The sequence below is a fragment of the Cryptotermes secundus genome, unplaced genomic scaffold (assembly GCF_002891405.2).
Source record: "Cryptotermes secundus unplaced genomic scaffold, Csec_1.0 scaffold647, whole genome shotgun sequence".
Classification (NCBI taxonomy): Eukaryota; Metazoa; Arthropoda; class Insecta; order Blattodea; family Kalotermitidae; genus Cryptotermes; species Cryptotermes secundus.
In genome coordinates this window covers 156,012-174,192 of record NW_019739962.1, presented here as the reverse complement: position 1 = coordinate 174,192, position 18,181 = coordinate 156,012, and the positions used below count along the sequence as shown (strand labels likewise).

The 18,181-nt window shown below is 42.3% G+C and overlaps 1 protein-coding gene across 1 annotated transcript in view; it reads right to left on the bottom strand.

Annotated features, from left to right (window-relative positions):
- The window catches only part of LOC111872201, a 197,699-nt gene that overhangs the window by 30,628 nt on the left and 148,890 nt on the right, over window positions 1-18,181 (bottom strand). The gene's annotated exons all lie outside the window — the stretch shown is intronic.

Genomic DNA, 18,181 nt, shown 5'->3' with positions numbered 1-18,181 from the left:
CGGGGCCCACTCAGCCTCGCGCGGATAAATGAAGAGATATTTGAAGGAATTAGCGGCTCCGGTCTTGAAAACCGAGATTAACGGCTGTGGGGATCCGTTGCACTGACCACGTGATACTCTCTATCCGTAAAAGTTGGTACTAATTTCGNAAAGTCAGCCAGTCAGTTGTATTGTGGCATTTGGAGTGTACTAATTGTGATACTGCGGATAGCAGTAATCGTAAATCTGTAATTTGGGTGATTGTAAGTGCGAATGTGAAATAAAATTCGCTATATAAAATACATCGTGAAGTTATTTGTCGCGATATACCCCGCGATACGCGACAATATATAGGATTGCTCTCGAGATCTCTGTGGTTGAGTGAGTGCTCATGCGTGATCTCTTTACAACAAGTGGATACGTAGGAGGGAAGGGCGTGGAAAGACAGATGAATTTCATGTTGCTGATATAAGATAAAGGCAGAAAAGTCGTGAAGCACACCCGCCATGAAGTTGTGTTACTATGTTCTTTACATGAACGCACCGGCTCTGGGAATAGTCACTTGAACTATCGCATTTCCGGCTTGCATTGCACGATGAGAAAGACAGAACCTGTGATTGTATCGTGATTAGATCCATAAGCCTTATATCTGCTTGAAGGAAATAACGTATGTATGTGGTGAGTAGAAAGTGAGAGGGGAAACCGAGAAGGGCACGAGATTTTATAATAAATATTTAGTATTAAAATGCACTTGGGTTGGTCTATTCAGTATCGAGTTCAAATTGGAATTTGTCATTAGCGCTGCCGAAAATATATTGTTGTGATATCGAGGGAGATAAATTGGAAAAACCAATGACAATTACATACATCAGAGAGCATTAATTTATTGATATGCCAGTCTCTTTACTAGCCTCAGGACGCATGAACAGTTTCTCTTTCACTCAAATTGAAGTAGTCTGATACTTACTTACTTACTTATGGAGCTGAGCCTTCTTGAGCAGTCGCCAATTCTGAAGCTACTCAAAAATTTCCCAGCATTTTATGGAACCCGAAGGTTCATTACTGTGTTCACAAGAGCCCTCCACTGATCCCTATCCTAAGCCAGACCAATATAATCCATCCCATTCCATCTCTCTAAGAGCCATTTTAATATTGTCCACCCACCTAAACCTTAGTCTTCCCAGTGGTCTATTTCATTCAGGTTTTCCTACCAATATCCTACTTGCATTCCTCTTCTCCTCATTCATGCTACATACTCTGCCCACCTCATCCCACTTCACTTAATCAATCTAATTATACTTGGAGAAGAGTACACGTTATGAAGCTCCTCATAATGCACTTTTCTCCAACTTCCTGGCACTTAATCACCCTTCGGTCCAAATATTCTCCTCAACACTCTGTTCTTAAACACCCTCAGTCTATGTTCCTCCCTTAATGTCAGAGACCAAGTTTCATACTCATACAGAACCACAGGCAAAATTGTAGTTTTGTATATTCTAATTTTTATGTTTTTGGACAGCAGATGAGAAGACACAAGATTCTGGACTGAATGGTAGCAAGCATTACCCGAGTTCAATCTCGTTTTCATTTCCTACTGAATCAGGTTTTGATTTTTATAGTGTTCCAAAATATCTTAAGTGGGCCACATTTTCAAAACATCTGTTTCCTAAGTACATGTGAGAAGGAATCCAAAGGTTAAGTTTTGTATATATCTCATAAGTTTTCCAACATATGGTCCTTTGGCTTAAGCTGTACTAAAACTGCAATGAATAACATTTAGAACTAAAGATATACACAATATTCTGAGCCTGTTATTTGTCGCCATTCACATGATTTCAAATCTCCTAGTCGGTTGGAGTTCCTCGAAGCAAATAAGCCAGAACCCGTTCTTCAACTAAGAACAATCCTCACTTAAAAATTTAATTCAAATTAATCGAGAAGTGATCACATGGCGATAAAACAGAACAAGAAACTGTCAATCATCCTGAGGCGCCCGCTGCTCTAGTACCGTGATGAAGTTCATACTGAACTGCGCCTGGTGGTAAAAGCCAATGATGGATCGGATAAACGATATTCATTACCTGCAAGGTAATATTAACGAGGTAGCCAAATTGCATGAACTGTCCTGGGTAACCTGCCGTATGTATGAGAGAGAACTGAAAATAATGGAGGTAAATTTGGTTACAGATTTAGGAGAGTTAGCGCGAGGAATTGTAGGATGACTACGACGACTGAGCTAAATCTGTACATTTGGCCAACTTGTGAATTCCTAATATTACGGTATCCTTCCATTTCCCCATACGCCTTCATGGCGTAGTGCTTTATTAGTTAAGCACAGGGCCAACTTTACCTTCTCGACTGGACTGTGATTCTCAAGATCATTTACTACATCCACGCCACGGGCGGCAGACTGGCGAAACAAGGATGAAACTTCACACCAGTATACTCCAGACACCCCCCCACTTCAATTATAAGAGGGGTGACCGTGAGTCTGAAAGAGAGAGAGAGTAGGCAGGAACAGTGAAGTGAGTGCTAGAGGAGGATGTTACCTGCAGTCTTGCAGGCTTGTGGATATTGCAAGTGTCCTTAAGAGTTTGCAAAAATTCATTAAACCTGACAGAACTTGAGGACTAGTTCATTCGCATATCAGCATGCATAAAAATTTAAAATAAAAACTGGGAAAGAGAAATCAATTCTATGAAGAAAAAATTGTGTCGTCTTTATGTTTTCAGTCACGGTAGTAGCAGTACACAGGCCACATGGCCTCTAATGGTAATATAATTACTAAATTAAGAATTTGAAGAGATGTGGAAAGAAGCGGCCTTGGCCTAATTTGACGCACTATCTCTGAATTTGGCAGGAGAGACTGAGAAAAGACACGATAGAACTGTGTCTCGATAGTCGGTGCCCTGGCTGAAATTCAAACTGGGCGGCTTCAGAATACAAGTCAGAACCGGTACCGATTAAGAAAACTTGCTTATTTGGGAATCTAACAATGTGCAGTAATAGCCCGAATGGTATTAGATATGTGGTTCTCACAGCAGCGACTTTGAAGAGCAATGTCACCTTACATGTAACATCGCGTATTCTGGTACTCAGAAATTTTTAAGGAAGGTCGGTAAATTTCTACCCGATTATACTGCGTCATATACCAGAAGATAGTACTATTAATTACTGTCACGTATATAGAGTTTCAATATACTGAATTTGGATTGATAGTTGGACTCCTTGAACTACTACAGATCCGCAGCTACAAGTAATTATAACCGGTTCACTGATTCACACACTTTACAGTCCAGTAGAACATACAGTTAAGTGTTCTCAGTCAGCTGTGACTTCACCAGTCTCTGGTAGAGGCTTCAAAAGGCAGACGTTCCCCTTCCTCTGTGTTCCCGAACGGTCCTTGCCTCAGCTACAGCAGCTCTCAACTAACAAACTATCAAAAAAGTCAAAGTTACTCTATATTACAACCGGCGATCAGTCTGCTAGCCTCTCATGGTGTCAAACACCCATCTGGAGCCCCAAACCAGATTTTTATGTCTGTCGGACAATTACGTATTTGTTCGTGTGGGACATCATCTCTGACGAGAGGACGGGTCTGTCAATTACAATTGCTGCTGGCTATAGCCAGCTCAGTCATTCTAGGGTCAGAGTCCAACGGGATTCATGATCATATTTTGCTGTCTCAGATTCGAGACTCTTCCAGCCTGGAGGTTCAGGTTCGGAATCAAAACGACAGTCCATGGAGTGACGATATGCAAATTCCCTTCCAAAGAAAAAGTTCAAAACGCAGCCATCAGCAGGTAAAGTTCTGTGCACTGTCTTTTGCGATAGTAAGGGCGTGATCCTCTTGGTTTTCCTTGGGACCCGGACAAACAATCGACTCTGACCGTGACACTGCGACCCTGACTAATTTGAAGGCCTGAGTTTCCAGAGGCAGGGCGGAGAAAAAGACAACCTCTCCCCTGCAACACGATAACACCCGGGCTCATGCCAATTTCAAGACCAAGAGGTACGTGAGAGGTGTCAAGAAGAAAACAAAAGAGCCACATATATCCTGTGTGAATGTGAGGCCTTAGTTTATATAGGACTACGTCACTTGGGTCAATATTTTATGGAACCAAGTGACTATTTCGAAGCCCCCACTTACAGAATCCTGCGCTTCATTCGAAGCGTGGGGTTGCTGAGGGGATAATCAAAATGGGAGGCACAATAGACCACTGTAGGTCGCGGTGCAGGGGCCGAGAAGGCCTACCCCTCATACATTCATTCATTGTATTACTGACAGTTAAATTCTTGGATGTGGCACAATTGACAGGTCTTTCCATCGTCATTGCTAACTTTAAGTAAGCAGTCGTTCTAAATATAACTTTATTTTTCCGTCACAACACCACAATTAAGGAGTATCTAGGTCAATACCCAGCTATGCCTCACTACATGTTTCGGCCGTTAGTGACCATCATGAGGTAAATACAAATCAACAAACGTATACTATTGAACTGTAGTAAAATTAGATACAATGACAAAATAGTTAATTTTTTTTTGTAAAAATACAACGGTCATTTATATATAAAACTGAAGGTTATAATTTAAAACAAGATTAAAATTGATGTTTTATAACATCTAATCAGTCGTATGTTTATTTTATATGTTCCGTGGACAAAATAAAAATATAAGATGTTATTGGAGTTATATATTGTAACACAACAGGATGCATGAAATGAAGATTATAAATGCAGTCGTTCTAATTTTGTCGTTTTCAGATTATCGTCTATGCCTGCGTTTTCGTTCTAAACTCCTCACGGATATTTGGTATATACCTGAAGAATTCATCAGCTATAATTAGAGACGTCGACGCTCTCTCATTTTTAAACAATCGGCTCATAGATGGCGGTGAGGTTGTCAGCCTTATGCTCCGGCCGCCCTATAACCGCAGGAAGATTCCTGGTACTCATTTTTGTTAGAGCCTGAGACGACCCCAGGGCCATAGTGCGGCCCTAGTTGTATGCTGAAATCTGAACCCAATGTCATCCGACTTCTCCTCAGTAAGCACTCGGCGTGCATGTTTTTATTTGTTTATTAAGAGTCCCGTTGTTCTAAGTTCATTCACCAAAATGTGAATAGTTTGTCGGCTGGGAATTATTTCATCGTGAAATTTACGTCGAAATTTTCACGGGCATTTTCTAGCAGATCCTTATTTCATATAGCTGCCATACAAATGTACACGTTGCTGTAAAGCATAACGCACCATGCAGTACCGCACTGCACTGCTGACAAATCATAAAAACTCCCACTCATGAACGCACACACAATAATAGGAACTTTTGCAGATGACACTGCTATCTTCGCTACCCATGACAATCCAACCACAGCCTCCTCTCATCTACAAGATCATCTAATCCTCATAGACGTATGACTAAACAATTGGAAAATCAAGGTAAACGAATCAAAGTCCACACAAACAACTTTCACCCTCCAAAAAGGCACTCGCCCCACAGTGTAAATAAATCACATCAACATAAAACCAAAAGAACAGGTCAAATACCTAGGATTAACCTTTGACAAGAAACTAAACTGGAGACAACACATAATCAAGAAAAGAAAACAGATGGACTAAAAAACCAAAGAACTCAACTGGCTCATAGGAAGAAAATCCCACCTCTCCATCTCAAACAAGTTACTAATCTATAAAGCAGTCATCAAGCCCATATGGACATATGGCATAGAACTCTGGGGCTGCGCTAGCAAATCCAACAGCGTGCCCAGTCCAAAATACTCCGATCCATCACGAACGCACCATGGTATGTATCCAACCGCACCCTACATACAGATCTAAAAACTCCTTATGTAACGGGAAGTCATCCGAGAGAACAGCACCAAGTACTTCAGCAAACTAGAAAACACTCCAACCCACTTCTTCAACCACTACTACAACCTCACCAAAATCGAAGACTCCAAAGAAGTTGGCCATCAGATCTAACGAACTGAGGAAAACATCACTGGATGTTTATTCCGCACACGCCAGAACAGTGTACAATAGACAGTTACTAAATTCTACACCAATCAGCACGCTGACTTATAGATTGTACAGTCTGATTGTCAGTAAAGGAGAGAGAGAGATTTTTTTAATTTATAGTTATTGACAATCTGAAATATACATTTCTTTAAGCCAATGTGCTGACTAGTTTGCTGATTTTCAGGTTAATTAATGCACACCTTACATGACGTGAGTGGGCGACATCCATCGATGTTCACCTCATAGCCATAAGTCTTGCGGTGATTTGCGTTTTAGACGTCTGTTAATCGGTGGCACTAATAGGGGACGAATAAGTGCGTTGTCGTGTTCTCTAAGTTTGTTGACGTAGGCAGAGCTGTGTTGGCGGATAACTTCCGTGACGAGCTGTATTTTGAGGTCAGTATGTAGAGTACGGTTTGAGATGTACCAGGGTGCAGCAGTTATGGTTCTTAGGATTTTTTATTGCGAGCGTTGGATGATGTCGACTGTAGATTTGAATGCGGTCCCCATAGTTGGATGCCATATGTCCGTATAGGCCTGATAACTGCTTTGTAGATGAGCAGTTTGTTTGAAAGGGAGAGGCTGGATTTTCTGCCAAGCAGCCAGCTGAGCTCTGCAGCTTTGAGGTGCATTTGCTTGCGTTTCTTGAGAATATGTGGAAGCCAGGTAAGTTTGCTATCTAGGGTGATCCCGATATATGTGACCTGCTCTGCTTGTCTGACGTTTTCCCGGTTGAAGTGGACTGGAGGGCAAGTACCTTTGCGGAGCGTGAAAGTCGTGTGTGTGGATTTGGCACAGTTGATTTTAATTTTCCATTTGTCTGTCCACTTCTCTATGAGATGTAGATGTTCTTGTAGGTTGGACGAGGCTAGGAGTGGATTTTCATGGGCGGCAAAGATGGTCGTATCATGATGTCATATATGACCCCCACTCACCTATTGTAACTTTTTCAAATGTGTAACCTTTTGGTATTAAGAGTACCCTTCATATAAGCAGTCCTAAAGAGACCACACGCAGTGTTATTTGGAGCAAGAAAGATCGGCATGCAGCCTCACCCTTTCACCCGTAAGCTTTGACATACGACCAGTGGTCCCACCACTGGATGCATATGAGGTTACATAGCCACCTAAAAAAACTGTAACACGTGATGATCTCTGGGGACAAAGCCCTAGGCGTGGCAGACACAAGGCAGCTCGCCTGAGGCGAGGGTCGTTTTTCTAAATGTAAAATTACTGTGTTTCTTTCTTCAATAAACTTGGTTAGTATTATTATCAACGTGTGGAGTGTGGTTTGTTTAATCTTGGGCTTCAGCGCCAGCTCCTGCACCAAGACGAACCCCTGACTCTCAGTGGCCAAAGTGAGAGTTTTTAGTGACAAGTACGAGGCGGCGGCGGGACCTGCCACCTCCCACCGGCGCCGAGTAAAGACGTTACAATGGGCAAATGTGCCATTCATAGTCGTTGGTGTTGTGGGCAGATCGTAGGTGTATAAGTTGCAGAGGAGAGGTCCAAGTATGCTTCCTTGGGGGACTCCAGCTTGGATCGGGAGGGGGGCAGATGTTTCCTCATGAATTTTTACAACAAAGGAGCGGCGCTGATGTAGGATTTGAGGAGACTGTAATAAGTCTGGGGAAGAAGTTGGTTTATTTTATAGAGGAGACTAGGATGCCATACTTTATCAAACACCTGGGCTACGTCTAAGAAGATCGCTGTGCAGTAGTGCTTATTGTTAACGCGATAATGATGGTATCAGTGATTCGATGAGCTTATTGTATAGTTGAGTGGGCTTTCCTGAATCAAAATTGGTGATCTGGGAGCCATGATTGGAGGTTCGATTCTTGAGCAACCCTGGGAAAGAGCATTTTTCCTAGTACTTTTGAAGTCGTTGGTAGAAGGCTGATGGGTCGGCAAGAGGCGACATCCGTTGGAGGTTTTTCTGGTTTAAGGATAATGATGATGTGTGCAGTTTTTAGCGGGCTAGGCCAGTAGTCCAGTCGGAGTATGGCATTGTAGATATGTAGGAGTTTCATTAGGCCGTTCCTGGGCAGTTGCTGAAGGAGCTGTGCCGTGATGTGGTCATGTCCGGGCGCCTTGTTGTGTTTGAATCTTTTGATTGCTTGGAGCATCTTCTTGTATGTAAAAAATTTTGGATGGGAGGACTGTTGTATGGGTTCGTTGAGGAATGACATGACGTCTAGTGCTGGAGCGTTGACATGAGGCATGAAGACTGGTTGTAAATGTTCTGCGAAAAGGTCAGCTTTGTCATTATCACTGCGCACTCATTTACCCATGGGGAATATGCTCTTGTGTATCGGCGAGGATGGTTGCACAGGTTTCTTTTTGCTGCGAATTGGTTTCCAGATGGAGTGATCATAGCGAGAGAGGCTGGCGATGTAGGTCGCATACGCTTCGTTCCTTAGCTCTCGTAATGTAGATTTTAGGTTAGAGCTAAGTTGATTCTATTTTGTTTTGTCCACCGGGGTGTGAGTCCTTTGCCAGGTGGATCTGGCTCTCTGCTTGGCAGCTCTGAGTTGCTTTACCTGTAGTGGGATGTTTACTTTGGGATTGTGTAGAGTTGATATGGGAGTTGCCCTTTTGGCGGCTTCTTGGAGTAGGGTTATGAATTGGCGGTATTCCATTTCAATGTCTTCCGATGTTTTAAGTTTAGCTGTCAGTTGGATGTTGGAGTCAAGTATTGTTCTGAAGAGCTCCCAGTTAGTTTTGGAGTTATGAAGTCTGGGTTGCGGTCGTCGGAGGAGTATTGACGTGCTTAACGTCGCTATGACAGGTGTGTGATCCGAGGACAGGTCGTAGCTTCCTGTAGCACTCATATAGTCCTCCGAAATGACATTGGTGATAAAGAAGTCTAGGAGATCAGGGATTTTGTTTGCATCTGTGGGCTAGTAGGTGGGGGTACCAGGTGATAGCGTGGAGTAGTTGTTGTTATGAATGGCCTTTTGTAACTCTCTGCCTTTCGTAGTTGTTAGTCGTGATCCCCACACTGTGTGCTTACTCTTGAAGTCCCCTCCGGTTATGAATTTAGATCCAAGGGTGTGGAAAAAGGTCTCAAAATGAGTTTGTTTGAGGTTATGACGGGGAGGGCAGTAGACCGCAGAATTTGATAGTCGCAGCTTGCAGATGATTTTCAATATATTTTGTAAGTTCATAATGGAGTATGGTGTCTTTGATGAGAATGGCTGCTCCTCCATGAGCATTACCATTCGGGTGATTTGCTTGGCACAGTTTATAATTTGGGAAGAAGCCGTAGCTTTTGTCAGTGAAATGAGTTTCGCTGATGAGAATGATGTCTATTGCATTCATTTTGAGGAATATGTTTAGTTCTTCTTGATGTCGTAGAAGTCCATTGGTGTTCCATTGAGCGATCCGTATGATCATGTTCTTCATTTTGAATTAGTAACGAGTGTTGATGCTAGATTGAGGACCATGGTGTTCTGTTGATAGAGTTGTTGGATTAGGTGCTTGAAGTCTGCTAGGAGTTGTGCTAATGTGGAGGTCGCTTCATCTAATTGGGGTTGATTATGCTTTGCAGCATCAGCATAGGATCTAGGTAACGATGGGGGTGGCGGTGGTATTTTTCTCATGTTGTAGTCATTTCTTGGGTGAGTTGTAGGGGGAGGGGGGTATATTTGGTATCTATTAGATCCTTTAGTTAGTTTTTGGTAATGTTCACATCCCTTATAGTTAGCAGGATGATCTCCGCAGAGGGCACATTTTGCTGGTGTATCGCGTGTTTTTTTTTACAGTCAGTAGTATTGTGAGGGCCGCTGCATTTGACACAGATAAAAGGTTGGTCACAGTAAGATTTGGTGTGGCCGTTCTGCTGACATCTCATGCACTGCTTGATGTTGGTTTTTTTTTGGAATGAGGAGGTTCTATTTTGACTGCTATATTTTGTAGGCCTATGATCTCATATATTGCCTTGTTATTCTGCGCCGGTTAGGTTTAGCGGTTCTTTGGTTAGTTTATGCCACACGTTGATAATATTGCGGACTGTATGGCCTAATTTAGCTAATTCTTGTTTCATGTCTTCTAGGTTGGTTGAGTGATGGAGGTAGCGGATGACTATTCTGTATGCGCGCTCGTCTTTAAGCTGATAGGTGTGATGGTAGATGTGCTGTTCATTAAACTCCCGGACCATGCGCTTGTACGTCTCTGGAGTGTTGCAGTTTATTTTTACTACGTTGTTGGCCAGGCTCTTCGTGGTATATTGCTCTTGTTCTGCAATTCTTTGTATAGTTTTGATCATTTCTGCATAATTTTGCACTCCCTGTACAAATATCGGCGCTGGTTTGGGTACGGATACGATCTTGTTCTTGGTGCACCATGTCTTCTTGTTGTTGAAGTGGGCCATAACGATTTGCGGTTCTTATGTCAAGTGGGGTGGTCGGGTATGGCTCTGAGAGTTTTTCCTTTTAACACTTTGGATTACTTGCCGTGATTTTGAATTTGTGTTTTGAGAAAGCTCTAGTTGTTCATCACTGGATGAGTTTCCGGCTCGTGTGCTCTGTTTTTTGTTTTATTGAGAACATGCGGTTGGTTTGTGGAGTACAATTGCTGCTGAGGTAGGGGAGGGTATTTAGTGGCATAAGTTGGGGTACATGGGATGATAGGAGGATGGTATTTTGATTGTGCATTTATGGCCGGCCAGTGACTGTTTGGATTTGGGTATTGTTGCTGATTGACAGGCCTATTAACGTTGTCAGATGAGTTTCCTATAGGAAACATCGTTGCTCATTACTACGTACCTGTAGTTGGAGGTTGCTGATCTTGTTTTATAATCACTATTTAATATGGATACACTGAATGATGTCTTGTTTGGTTGGTTGTAATATCGTTTAATTAAATAGTAGAATCTTAGAAGCACTCTGTACTGCGTGTGTGCGTTACGAAGTCCCACTATGAAGCGTAGCACTGTATACGGTACACTCGATTTCACGTCCTCACTGTTCGGCGTTTGTCGAGAGAATGTCAGAGAGAAAAATGAACCGCACTGCTCAAACAAAATTCCGTGAAGCGGTCTACAAGTGAATTACTTCCCTTAATTCTAAGCGTTATCGGTTGATTTATCGGTAAAAATTCTATGCGCCCCGCGAGAGGCGGCGCACCGGCCGCTGTGAAGCGCAGAGCTGTGAACTCGTCAAGCGAGTAAAAAATACCCATGTATTATTATTGCTATAAGTATTATATATGACAGCAGATTATTAACAAATTCTACTATATTAACTGTTGATAGGCCACTCACCTCCAGGTAGTGCCGAGGTCAAAAAATTGTGGATATGTACATCAACTCCCCCATACGCCTTCATGGCATAATTTTCAATTATTTAAGCACAGGGGCAACTTTACCTTTACTTGAAAAGTATACTGCCGTATGTAACGCTTTCCATTTCCATAGAAAAATGTATTAAACTTCTGCTTGCTCATTCTCATCTGTCCTACATTCCCGTCGCAGCCAGCAATCCTCTTCCCAATGTTTCCACTGAACCTGCCTCTTAAGGACTCTTCACATTTCAATTTAAACATCTCACACCAATTCTCTCTTCCTTGGGTCTTTCCAAATTATTTCAATGCGAGAAACACGCTTGCACGTTGCAAGTCAAATATACGTCAAAAGAATTTTTGGTTTTTGTATGTTGAGATGGGTTCAGAAATTGGTTATACGGAACGTCACCCTCAAGTGATGAGTCGTTCTGCTTTGTATTCTGGGACACCCGAGTAAAATCTCGCCCAGGAGACTGGCTGTCCTAGCTTAGAGTTTTCATAGTTTCTTCAGCCTCTCCAGTTCTCTCCGTGTTGGACTTACTCAGACCACGGCTCCTCCCTTCCATGGGCTTTCCAATCCGTCCCATCATTCGGCGCTGCAAAATCTGAATTACTGAAAGCGTCATTGGACCGCCTCCACGGTCTAGCGGTCAGAGTTCCTGGCTACAGATCCAGATATCCGGGTTCGATTCCCGGCGCTACCAGATTTTCTGAGAAGTAGTGGGTCTGGAGGATAATTGAGCAGCTCAGGTCTAGAAAACCCAAATTAACAGCCGTGGGAACCGTTGCGCTGACCACGCGACACACTCTATCCACTAAAGTTGGCACTAAGTTCGCCGGCAAGCGGCGTCGTTCGGTTGGTATAGTTCGCTTGCGAAATCAAACCACGGAACTTGTTTCTTTTGTTTTGTTTGCCACTCAAAAGCCAACAGTAAATGAAAGGAATATAACAGAGAGTAACAAAATCGAAAATAAATATCACATCCTTTCATGTTTCGTTAATCCATATGTCAGATGAGACTGAATAAAACTACGGTATGGTATTCATTCCTAGTCATTGCAATTATAAAAGCAGTTTGTTCCATATACGTCGACGACTGCAAAGATGCATCATAATGGCTTCGTTACATCGCAGAACAGTCACATCGTGAATACTTACCCTTGCCTTCAGTGGTAAGGTTTCTATTTGGACTTAAGTACGCTGCAGGCAAAGTTACAAAACTGTTTTTGAGGAAAGGCCAGATTGCCAGAAAAAAAATTTTTTAAACAAATTAACGCATATGAGAGAATTTGCAACACAGAATTTCTCTTCCTTGCGCTGTAAATGACCCGAGTTTCCTCACACATTCATATTTTTAAAATATCTCCTGGAGATTCCCAGAAAAATCCATTTTTAACCTGGTAAGGATCCAGTCTCTTTCGCCTCTCCCACATTGCTTTGGTCTTCTCCGGGGAGCCGCTACTAACACTTCGGAACAATCTAGCAATTCCCGATAACTCCCTCATGGAAATACGTATCTCATATGGAATTCAATCGACCTGACACAATTTGCGACCTAATTATTACTTTAAATATCTTGAATTTGATATGAACTGCAATATATTCGCATTTGAATGTAAGCTACTACCAATTCCGTCACAGGTAATTCTATCGCATATTACCTAATAATATTCATCCACTTAAGGTGAGCAACTTCCTGTCCTCCTTGTCCTCAGATACACAGGGTTATTCAAAAAGAATGAACCGAATTCATGACGCATTGCTTCAGTTCTCGAGAATCGTCATGGATTGAGTCAGTGACCATTTGAAAGAAGAGTTATCTAAGTTGTGAATGTCTGTCATAGGGGCGCTGAAGTCGCGTCGTTCTTCCGGCAATGTTCAGTTGTTCGTTTATCCTCGGAATGGAGAGGCCTCAGCAAAAGGTGTTCTGCGTTCTAGAGTTCGCGAGAACAAATTCGGTTGTCACGGTGAAGCGTACTTTTCGAAGGCGACTCGGCATTAATCCGCCCTGTCCTAAGAACATTCGACGATGGTTTCGACAGTTTCAAGAGAGTGAGTGTTTGTGTAAAGGAAAAAGTCCAGGACGACCACGAGTCTCGGGGGAACAAGTGGCGAGAATCCGTGCTGCGTTTGAGAGGAGCCCGCGGAAGTCAACAAATCGAGCTAGCCGTGAGCTTGTGATCCCTCAACCCACTCTCTGGCGTGTGCTAACAGTACGTCTACATCTGAAATCATACAGACTGCAGCTCGTTCAGGCACTTACCAATGACGACAAAAGGAAGAGGATGGAATTTTGCGATTCGATGCTGGAGATGATGGAAGACGAAACCTTCATTTCACGTTTAATTTTTAGTGATGAAGCGACTTTTCACTTGAGCGGCACAGTCAATCGTCACAATGTGCGTATTTGGGGAACAGAGCACCCACATGAAACAGTTGAGCACGAAAGAGATTCCCCTAAGGTGAACGTACGTCTTCTGTGCTGTGTCTCAGGACAAGGTTTATGGTCCCTTTTTCTTTGAAGGAAACACCGTTACAGGACAAACCTATCTCGATATGCTCCAAAACTGGCTCTTCACTTCACTGCAAGCAGATTCGCATGACTTCATTTTTCAACAAGATGGAGCACCGCCCCATTGGCACCTGATGATCCGAGCTTTTTTAAATGAGAAAGTGCCCCAGCGATGGATTGGTCGGAAAGGGGCTCAAGACCTTGCTCTTTGAGCTTGGCCTGCGAGATCCCCAGACCTCACCGTGTGTGGTTTCTTCTTGTGGGGATATGTAAAAGATCACGTTTATGTTCCACCGCTACCCACTAACCTCGATGAGCTTAAACATCGAATAACAACAGCGATTAACTCAGTGCATCCTGATCGTGCGTGTTAATACGCGCCTGGTAGGAATTCTCTTATCGCATTGATGTCGCCCGTGCTGCAGGTGGTGACCACATTGAACACTTGTAAGACAGGAAATAAAAGTTGATTGTGAGTAGAATACTTGTGAATTGGCTGGAGTTTTGTATTGCTTTCCTTTAATAAAATATTGCATAATAAAATCGGTTCATTCTTTTTGAATAACCCTATATAGAATTTCGTCCGTCTGACACGGCAGGAACTCCTCTGTGGGGGTGGTGGGTAAAATTTAGATTTAATTTAACATCCTTATTTTAGTGAACCTGAAGAAATTTGAGAGGGTGGGTAGCTACAGAAGAGTCATGAAACGTCAACCCCAATGGCATTTACGAAAAGAGGGAAGAAAGATGATGGCTGATTATATCTAGTCCTGTAAATCTCCCGGAAGATTTGGATATGATGCCAATTCAAGTCAGAACTAGGGCTCATCCGATAAGTCACTGTCCAATTAATTTCTCAGTTACTAAGCCACAATCTCCTATCATCTGTATTGCATATCACTACAGTTGAAACTGGGTGCACTTTCGTGTTTCCATTCCATCTGCTCAGATAACAATAAAACTATAACACACTGTTACCAATGATTATGGATCTCTGGAGTGACGTATCTCATGTTCGTTCAGTTCACTGTGCTGCTGTCATGTATTTTCTTTCAAACTTTATCGGAATATTTATTATATTTCCACCCAGTATTCGTTAATTATAAAGAAAACCACTGAATTCCGGGATACGACACCGCATAATCTGTTGAGTGTCAATCGACGTTTCGGAGGAACATGTCTCCATCTTCATATTTGATATGTTAACTATATTTCAGGTTTTGTTATGAAATTTCCTGGATGGTTTTAATGGTTTGACAAAGATGGCACGTCCGGATATAATGTCTGTCTAACTTTGAAAGCAATTTGTACCATGTCCTGCAGGAGTGATCCACGGATATCGGCACATCCGACTCCGAGCAGGTAGGCGTATTCAGTTTTGTTGTAGTTCTATGTAAGAACAGAATTAGTGAAAAGTGATAAACTCACCATTAGATGGGCTCTCTCTCTAAAGGAATTACAGCGCTGTGAGAGAATACGAAAGCTTTGAAATATGGAATGAACTTTTCACTGCCATAAGAAAATGGAGCTCTCCAATGCCCATAAATCATGTCCCCCTTGATTAATTTCTAAGTTGTGTTGTAGCAACCCAGCCGTGTTATTTTGCATGAAAGCCGTCAATACAGTATTACGATTAGCATGGCTTTTAGTTAAATTCTGTACTCTACGGATGTACATATTGCAGGCAAAAAGTAGGCTTAATTCATTATAGCAACATGTATTCCGTCGATATTCAGTTTAGGTTCTGGAGGAAAATATTCATATTTAACATAGAAATTTAGTTCCTCAGTTAGGTCAGGATTTAGCGGCCTCCGTAGTCTAGGGGTAACGTTTCCACCTCATGACTCAAGGTACGCGGGTTCAAACCCGGCGGAGGTCGTGGAAATTTTAAGGGCGGAAAAATTCTGGGGACAAGTCCTCCGGGAGGGACTTCAGGCCGTGGGTCCCGTGTCGTAGATTTACGGCACGTAAAAGATCCTCATGTCTCTAGGAGACCTCTGAACGAAATTAGGCAACAATTTTCCGCCCAAGTAGTTTCCAACGCCTCTGGTAGATGAGAGAAATATCAGGTACCGACGGCCGACCTCGTTGGCTGAACGGGGCTGATAGCACGCACCAGTACCGGTAGGGTATGGGACACTAGAAATTAAAGGGGGACGCACAATGGACCAATAACTGGTCTAAGTGCATGGGGAAACCCATCCCCTCTAATAATAATAATAATAATAATAATAATTACCGAAATTAAAATAAATAAAATTGTGAGAGTATGCCTAACCCACTCCCCCTTATATTTTCATGGCACAGAGAAGGCTCCCTTTTTACCAGTAGGTCTGTTATGACAATGAATTGAAGATTAAGTACAACAAAGCACCGAAATTGCATATAACTTAATTTAGTAAAGTTTTGACAGTGGCCAATGACTATCAGAATTAGGTGTAACTAAATTAGATTACGAGTATTGTCACGTGTAGGGGGTACGCGCGACGAAAATGACGGGTACTAGTTCGGATGATTGGATTCATTTTCACGTCGGTTACGATCTGTCTTAATAACACCCACACACAGCGCTTACGCTGATTTACACAGTTACAGTTCACCGTTGCAGATGCAGTTGGAGTCTCAGTTGCCACTAGTCGTCTCCTAGCAACAGATCTCAACACAGAAAGTAGCACTTCAAGTCACTGCGAAGTCTTCTTGCTATTTTTTGTCCAATCACTCTGCAACAATTTAACTCAACAAAAAACTCTCCTGGACATTTAACTACACTGCACCGCACTGCACTGTTCTCTACTGAACTCAAACTGAATTCAAACTAAACTGAAGATGTCAAAGTCAAAGTCAAAGTCACATTGCGACTGACGGTCAGTCAGTCAGTAAGTCTTGATGTCAAGACCCATCTGGGGCTCATGACCAGATATTATTTGACGGCTACGGTCTTGTTTCTGTGGGGCGCCCTCTCTGACGAGAGGACGGGTCTGTCTTTTGTATATGCTGCTGGCGCCTGCCAGCGCAGTGTTTCTCAGGTCCGAGTCCCTCGGGTCTCGCGATTCTGTAAAACTCGCTATATAACCTCCGCACGCACCACGCACAGAAAACACAGTTCAATTGTTGCATAAGGAAGACCACACAGAAGAAATGTCACGTGATCCATAGGCAGCGTCCTCATTGAGGCAGTGTTGCCCAGCAACGAGCAAGAAACATTCCTTCATCGAGACACAGCGTCCACTGTTTTACGTTTTAGCGTGTTTACGGAGTCGTTGCCTAGCAATTCTTTTGCCTTCTACATTAACGTATTTTACATGAGAATATAAGTAGTGTAAACAATATCGACGGAATTCTTTATAAGCCAGAAACGAAATATCTTTAAAAAGCACATGCGGATAAAATTAATATATTTCCTTGTCTTAAGGAATAGTATGTAAAAACAGTGTAAACAACACAGCAAGCCACGAATAAACACGGGCAGTACTAAGAATCTCCTTTCTCACGAGAGACAGGCGGCACAAGATCAGCCACCTCCAAGAAAGACAATAGGAGAACTGACACGAACCTGCATGGTTTATAATAATTTTAATCTTAAACAACAAAGTTTTTAAGAAACTTTATAAATTTTAATACCAGGAATGCCGCTGTGACTGTGAAAAGTTGAACACTGTGTACATTGTGTATTTCAGACATTATATGTGTATGTATATAATTTAACACCTATTATAATAGTTGTTTCCGGAAAAAGTATTGATGCCCTATGAGGATGATCCGTAGGGATCGAAACATGTAATGGTGATGAGTTTTCAAGTGATAAAACTTAATAGTCACAATGGACGTTGTTATTTTTGTCTTTGTAATATGTAATAAAATCATATTGTTTCAAAATGAAAATACAGTAGAACTTGGTTATAACGTCATCAAAGGGACCTAAAAATAGTGTCGTTATAAACGAATGTCGTTGGAACTGAAATGGGCACTTCCACAGTAGCCTTATGTTAGTCACGTAAAAATCTACCAAAAACCGAGTTAAAATGTTGCATTTTTTAGTGAAATACATAGTTAAGTACAGACTAACGTAACATTAACGTGGAATTGCCCAAATGTGTAATATCAAAGACATATTACAGCGCTTTTCACTGACAATACACACAATATTTCACGAATCACTTTAACTTTCTCTTCAATGCGTGAAACTTTCCTTTTCATTGAAGAAAGCAGTCTTCTGGGATTTGGCACCGTGTATATGTGGTGTTAACCGACGTTTCGGAGGAACGTATCGCCTCCATCTTCAGACACACAGTCTGTTTTTACCGGTTCTCACGGTCTCTTCGCTTTGCAGATTTCTTATATTTTTTCTTCTACCCTGAAGATGGAGGTGATACGTTCCTCCGAAACGTCGG